Raw genomic sequence first — 7,369 nt, forward strand, 5'->3', positions numbered from 1 at the left:
TCTCTCTTCCAGCATCAGTGTCTCCCTGGGACCCCATAGGTCCAGTAGTGACCTCTGTTATCTCCTCCTGTTAGCCTGACAGAGCCAAACCAGGCTGCCCAGCACTTTCACATGTAGGCTGCCCTTCGTTCCTCAGCTACAGCAAACCGTTGCTGCCTCTGTGCGTCTGCCTGGAGTCATTACCGATTGCATGCACACACTGGGTCCGCTGGGAAAAGTCCTACTTCGCCTTCCAGTTCCTGCTCAGTGCCACCTCCTCCATGAGGCCTCCCCGACACCATCCCATTTTTGAATGAGTGTTCAAAACTTTTCCTTTGTTATGACACCCATCACTGCCTGCCTGCTCTGAGTTGACCTGCTTGTGAGCTCTCAAGAGTGGAGGGGGCCCCCAGTCCACCACTGGGTTCCCTCTGTCTCATAGGGTGCCTGGCCAAGCAGAGGCTCAGGAAGGCTTACAGTGGATGGGTGGATGAATGAATGAATGAATGCCTTGCCTTGCACTAGTAACTTTTTACCTATATTTACAAATCTATGTTTTCTCTCTCCTGCTCTGCCCTTCCCAACTCCCTGCGCCCACTCTAGTCCCCGATGTACTATATATTTTATTATTTTCCTCCCTCACTAGATTGAAAACTCAAGAGAACAGGGAGTTTTGTCTGTTTTGTTTGCTGCTGTATTGAGCACATAGTAGGTGCTCAATAAATGTTTTGAATTCTGTTCCCTGTTCCCTGGCAGCTTCCATTATGGAGACCCCCCCACCTCCCCAAAGCATGTGCCCAATAAAAATGGTGGGACCTGTAGACGCCAACCCAGCTTTTCCGATACGTTTTGCCAGCTAAGCCCAGGAAAGCCAGAGCATTGGTGTGGGCATTGAACAGTGGTCCTGATCACAGCATAAGGGTCTCTCTGGGGTCCCCTTGGGGCCCCTGGGACCTGGAGGCTCCCGGCCCCACTAAGGAAAGTTCATTGGCATAAGGATTAAGGTGAGTTTGCTGAAGAAAGACTTGGGATCCTGCCCTTTGCTTCTTCCACAGAGCCTGTGGCTTGTAATGACAGGATATTAGGAATACTCCCTTCATTAGTAAAGCAACTAGCACTTACATAACATTTATTAAAAGAATAGTTAACGTTGTTTGAGGAGTCAGAACATGCATGGCATAGTTCTAAACACTTTGCTCGTTAAATCCTCACCACGCCCTATTGGTTAGGTTTATTATTATTGTCTCTCTGCTACAGAGGGAGAAACTAAGGCACAGAGAGGTTGAAGTTCCTTGAGGTTGCACACCTGGCAGGCAGCAGAGGCAGGGTAACACTTAGACAGGCTGGTCCATGCTGTCATCCATCATATCGCTGCCTTACTGGGAGGGAGACTTGATGGAGGGGCAGAGGCTGTATTGGAGAGAAACATAAGTGGTCCATCCCTTCCTCCATTTCACTCCAGCCTCTAGGTGGTCTTTGTTAAACCACTTACCCTCAGTTGAGAGGGGCAACTGAGGATGGATAAGGTATTGGAAAAGGGTTTGGGGAGGCAGCTGATTCATCTTTAGCAGAGCTAGTGCCCCGGGCTGCACAGAGCTAGAGTGAGTAGCCGTGTGACCCTGGGCAAGCTGATCTATGTCTCTGAGCCTTGGTTTTCTCATCTGTATAAAGAGGCTGCTGTATCCTACCTTGAAGGGTGTTTCAGGATTAAATGAGACAACTTATGTGAAAAAGACTGGCATTCAGTACATGCTCAGAACATGTTAGTTGCCTTCTCCCCACTGACCTGGCAGGTTGACTAACATTTATTGAGCTCCTACTAGGATTACGCGGCCCCCTGCTCACCCCTCTTTCGTAGGACTTAATGATGATAAAGAAAGCAGCAAAACACATTCGGCCTATCTGTGTGCTTGTGTGTCTCTGCCACTAGGTTTGAGCTCTTTGGAGCCAACCCAAAGCTCTCTCAGCCACCCTTTGGGAGCGTTTATTCTGTGCTGGGCACTGAGGAGTCAGAAGTGAACACTCCCCCATGTAGAGCTCTGAGGACCATCCCCAAGCTGTTCCTCTTCAGGGTCATCTCCATGGGCCACAGAGACAGGGAGAAAGTGCCAGGAAAGGAGGCCACCTAGGCTGGGGATAATCAGGGAGGTTCTGGGGGAAGTGACTGCCTCCTTTTCCCTGCCCTAAGCTCACTCCACTCCCCTGAGGGTGGGGGGCACCATGAGTTCCTGGTTCTGGAAGAATCAGGGCTAGGGGGCAGGGAAGAGGGTGGGTGAAGTCAGAACCTGGGAGTTCTTACCTGCTCCTTTTCCTTCCACCCTCTCTCTTCCAACCCAAGCCCTCTGGGCTTCTCTTAGAAATGATTGAGGAAGCTCCTTCCCACTCGGTCAGAGCAGGGGAAAAGGAATAAAGGGGTGTGTCCGTGGAGTGTGTGTGTGTCCGTGGAGTGTGTGTGCGTGTGTGTGTTTCGGGTGGGGGGAGGATACATGGCTTATTTCTTTGCCCAAAGAGCCAGGGGAAAGGTTGTGAAGGGAGACCCCTGGGGGAGAAACAGTGAAGCCCCCTTCAGATGAAGAGGGTCTAGAGGGGAGGGTGAAGAGCACCCCTGAGAAAGATGAGCGCCAAGAGCTTGTTTGTTTCATTGCCTGGTCCTCACCCAGAATGGCCAGCAAGGCAGGGATGACTGTTCCTTCTGACCCAGGTGCAACCCAGGGCCCACCCAGAGAAGTTAAGTCAATGGTTCTCATCTGGGGACGATCGTAACCCTGGGAACACTTGGCAATGTATAGAGACATTTTAGTCATCGTAACTGGGGAATGGAGTGAGGGGTGCTACTGGCATCCCGTGGGTAGAGGCCAGGGCTGCTGCTAAACATCCTACAGTGCTTAGAACAGTCTCCACAACAAACAATTATCCCGCCCTAAATGTCAAAAGAGTGTGTCAAGGTTGAGAAACCTGAGTTAAGGGAATGGCCAAGAGCACACACACAGTGAGGTGAGCTGCTCTGTGCCCGGCCTGTCCCCAGCAGCGAGTGTGCAGAATTCTCCTGGGAGTCTGGAAGGACCCCAGAAAATGCTGGTGCCAAGAGAATATTAAGAGGGCAGACAAGGTGATGAAGGTTAAATCTCACTTCCCTTCTCTCTCCGGAGTCCCGCGTCCCCTGGTCATCACCCAGCCCAAGGAGCCATTGCTCTCTGTCCTGATTCCAAACCCTGCTTGAGATCCTGCATATCTAGTCTGCCAGGTCTGAGCTTGTTACTCAGCCAGCTGGCAGGAAGGACACACACACACACACACACACACCTTGGCCTTTTACACACACACACACACACACGCACTCCATTACAGTTATCAACGAAATGTCTCCAGAGAAAGAGACAGGCCCAAGTTCTGTCACACGGCCTAGGTAGGGGCATGGTGGGCAAGACAAAGCTGGCTGTGGGAAGGACAGGCAGATGGCCAGAGCATGAATGGGTGGGAAGCGTTTTGTCCTAGGTACATATCTTGTCTCCCCATCATATTAGGAGTCATCTCTGAGAGTGCAGGCTGCAGTGCCTCGTCCCCATCAGACAGGACCTGTGGATTTACAGACAGCTGAGTTTCCAGAGCTGGGAGGAAATGAAGACTTCTCAGATAGGGAACTTCTCAAGAGCCAGAACTGGGTTGGAGTCTTCTCCTAGGGTCAGGCCTACACTTCCAGGGCTCAGGAAGATGTGAGGGCCTGAGAAACCAGGAGGCCGGGTCTAGGGCACACTTACAGCAGAAGCCAGCTGCCCTCCTAGGCTGGCTGAGGAGCTGGGCTGAGCCCTTCACAGGCTGGGATCGGCTGCCTCCTGCCACTAGACTCTTACCCTACAAAATAACTCAGCTCTGCCAGCCCCTCCCTTCCCCACAAGTGCTGCCTTCCCTAGGTCTTGAGGTCTGTCCCCACCTGCCTACATAGTTCTGCTCCCGCAGGCCTCTTAAGATCTGGACTTTCTGCACCAAGGGGCCTGGGGAGCGGTTCTCTGTTCTCTGAACTTTCTCTAACTGCCACTGAGGCTTCTCTCACGCAAGCCTTTTCCTCAGGTGGCTGACAGTGCGGTGACCCAACTCCTCTCTCAACTCCAACCTCTCGATGGAGATGAGGAGGAAAGGCTAAATAAATGTGAGCAGCCTGTTCTTTCCCACACTCTGAGGAAGAGGCTCAGCACCTGCCCCTAGGGAGAGTCACCCTCAAAAGGACACAACCCTTTTCCTGGGGGGAGGCCCAAGGCTGCAGAGAGACAGGAGCGGGACAAGGTCCCATCAGCGCCTACCTGTAGAGTACGGTGTTTTGGTGGCTAGTATGGTGGTTGACAGTTGAAGGTTCTGGGAGGAGGGGGAGCGGTACCCCACCCCCACCTGGAACTCTCCAGTTGCAGTGGGATTCCTAGATCAGTGGCATGTTTTAACAGCTACCTTCCTCTTTTCTACTCTTTGCCACTGGTCCCCCACAGGCTGGCACTGTCAGTAATCTAGCCCCTTTCAATCTGCCCGATCCCCACCCACCAGCTTGAGGGTCATCTCCCTGCAGGGATGGGAGACTCAGTCCCTCCCATTCAAGGCAGCCTCCACTAAAAATAAATGATGGGCTCTTATCAACCAAAAAAAAAACAAAACAAAACACCGAGGGGTCTAGGCTGACCAGATGCCAAGGCTGAGGTCTGTCCAGACCATGCTGTGCAGACAAAAGGGCTTGCCAGACAAGTGGCAGTAGTGTGTTGGCCCACTCACATAGAGACAGGCTTCAGGAGCCCCAAGGCGCCTTCCCAAGCCAAGGCTCTCAGTTCAGAACTGCTCCTGGCTGCTGCTGTGTTTTTTTTTTTTTTTTTTTTTTTCTGGCTGCTTCTTACATCCTGTCCTCCAGGAGCCTGCTTGGTCCCACTCTAATCAATACCAGTGGTCATTTCTACATGATCAGTCTCCTGAACACATCTGTTTTTTCTCTTCCTCTGTTTATGTTCTGAAGAACTGATCTGGAGCCCATGGGACCTTCAGAGGCCGACCCTGGGCCCCTGGGGCTCCAGGACGTTTCCCTCAGCCTCCGCGAACAAGCCAGCCAGTCCTTACCTGGGACACTCACTCCCTTCATTCTGTGCCCCTCACCCCAGTTCCTCGGCCTCACTTGGCCTTCTGGACTTTTCTGTCTAAGCTGATGAGTGGTCACCTCACTGCCCTAACCCCCATTCTCAGCCTCAGGGCAGGTAATGGGAATGACTGTGGTTTAACTCAGTGACCCGGGAAAGGATTGTGGGTCCTTGTCACTCCTCCTCTTTGGATGTCAATTTTCTCAGCTAAACAGTAAGTTGAGTTTGAATGAGGCAAGATGTCCTTTAGGCTCCCATAACATCCTAAGACTTTTTCACCCTTGTCCTACTCCACTGCATACAAGTTATGTTAGCTGGGGTAAAGGACCTCACTGATGCATGCCTCAGGTTCCATATCTACGAGTTTGGGACAAGACTCCTGTGAGGATGCGATTAGTTAATTTGGAAAAGTGCTAAGAACAGCACTGAACCTGGCAAGTGTTTGGATTCTCGTCTGTTCCTGCCCATTGGGCTGTGGGTGCCTAGGGGACAGCCTTGATCCTCACTGTGTCACCAGCACCCAGCTCAGGGTCTGGCACACGGTAGGTGCTCAAAAGGGTTTGATAGATCAAGAATGAGACTGCTGTTCATGGTCTCAGGGGCCTGCTGTGTGAGCTCCCTGCCTGAAACACAGCAAATTTCTGCCCACCCGCTGGCTGGCACTCTGCCAACTACCCTCTGCCCTTCGCCGGCTCTAGGCCTAGCAGCTCCTACAGCCCTGGGACTTTGGGGCTCCACATTTTACAAGTCCACAGAGCTGATCCACCCTGGCCTTTATCTCCACTGTATTTGGCTCACTCTCTGCCCACAGTCAACCACCAGGAAACACTGGCTTTCTAAGCTGTGTTCTGCAGGTAGCATCTCTCCCCCCAGGACAGTTTGCTTCCTGCCCCTTACCGGTGTCCAGGGGGCAATCCTTGTCAGGCTTTATGCTGTGTTTGCTGTCCCCACTGTTGGTTGTTACTAGTTGACAGACTGCAGGCCTCTGTGATACCTGTTTCTCCTCCTCTGAGCTCTCTTCTTCCCTCTGGGAGACCCTTGACTCTTTCTCGCTTTTTTGGGTCTTGCTGGTGGGTGGTGAATGGATAGTGGGAAGGAAGATGCCCCAGGGCCTTAGGGTCACCTGGGCACACTGCTTGATTTTATTGGTAGGAAATAAACCCAGGAGGTAATTTTCCTGGGGTTACACAGAGAGTTAGTGACAGAACCAGGCTTGGGGTCCTGATCTCCTAGCTTCTGCTGCACACATAGTATATGCTCAGTGTGTGTGGTGGGAAAAGGGGGTGACCACGTGGTTCTGTGGGCCTTTGTGTGCCTCTGGAGGGTGGGCTAGATCAGTCACAGGAGATTTCTTAGAGATGAGTTTGAGTTGGGTCTTAGAGGATGGATAAGATTTGACTGGAAGGTGGGTAGGCCTTGGACATTCATGAAGTGGAAAGGGACAGAAGGGCTGGGGACCAGCTCACTGAGATACTCAGCAGGACCTTTCAGGATCCCTCCCAGGCAAATCCCATTCCTTCTCTGAGCCAGTCATCATCCACAAAAAAAAAAAAAAAAAGAAAGAAAATCATACTTGCTTTGTAGGTACTGTTAATGATCATAGTATTCATTATAATCGATGTTTATTGGGTGCTGACCATGTACTAGGTACTGGGCCAAGTGAACACTTGTCATAAATCATCTCGTGTAATCCTCACAGCAAACTCACGCCTGACCCCAGCAAGCTGAGTAAATGCATTAAAGCATTTAATTCAGTCATTTAGCATAATTCCAGGCACATAATAACCACTTGATAAACTGTAGCAACAATAAAAACAAATGATGATAATAGAATCTGGTCGACTACTGTGGCCTCATGTTCTTGTCTCTTCCCCCTTCAGAGCAGCCCACCAAGTCCCTTTCTGGAAGCAGCTGTCCTGGCACCTGTCCTCCTTCAGGAAGCCTTCTAGGGCCAGTGTGGAACCTGGCTTTCCATGGTCTTTCTCCCCTGAATCTCTGTCCTGTTTGTGTGTGTGGCTCCCAGGGATTCAGAGTGTGGCCCTGTGTCCCTGTCCCATAATTTCCTTAGGGCCGGGGGTGGAGGCAGAGGCGGCAGACGCAGGGGAAGGTAGTGGAGTAAGTGGGCGGGGCAGTGTGAGCACAGCAGGCCTCTCCCCAGAGATCCTTCTTCAGTTTCCCGCCCAGGGTCATGTAGGCAATCTGCACAGGTCCTCCAGACCCACAGAAAAGTGGCTGGACTCCACCTGTGTGTCCAGGGCAGCAGCACCAATCAGATATCTGCC

Source organism: Pteropus medius, unplaced genomic scaffold, assembly GCF_902729225.1.
Source record: "Pteropus medius unplaced genomic scaffold, Ma_sr-lr_union100, whole genome shotgun sequence".
In the NCBI taxonomy this organism is placed as follows: domain Eukaryota; kingdom Metazoa; phylum Chordata; class Mammalia; order Chiroptera; family Pteropodidae; genus Pteropus; species Pteropus medius.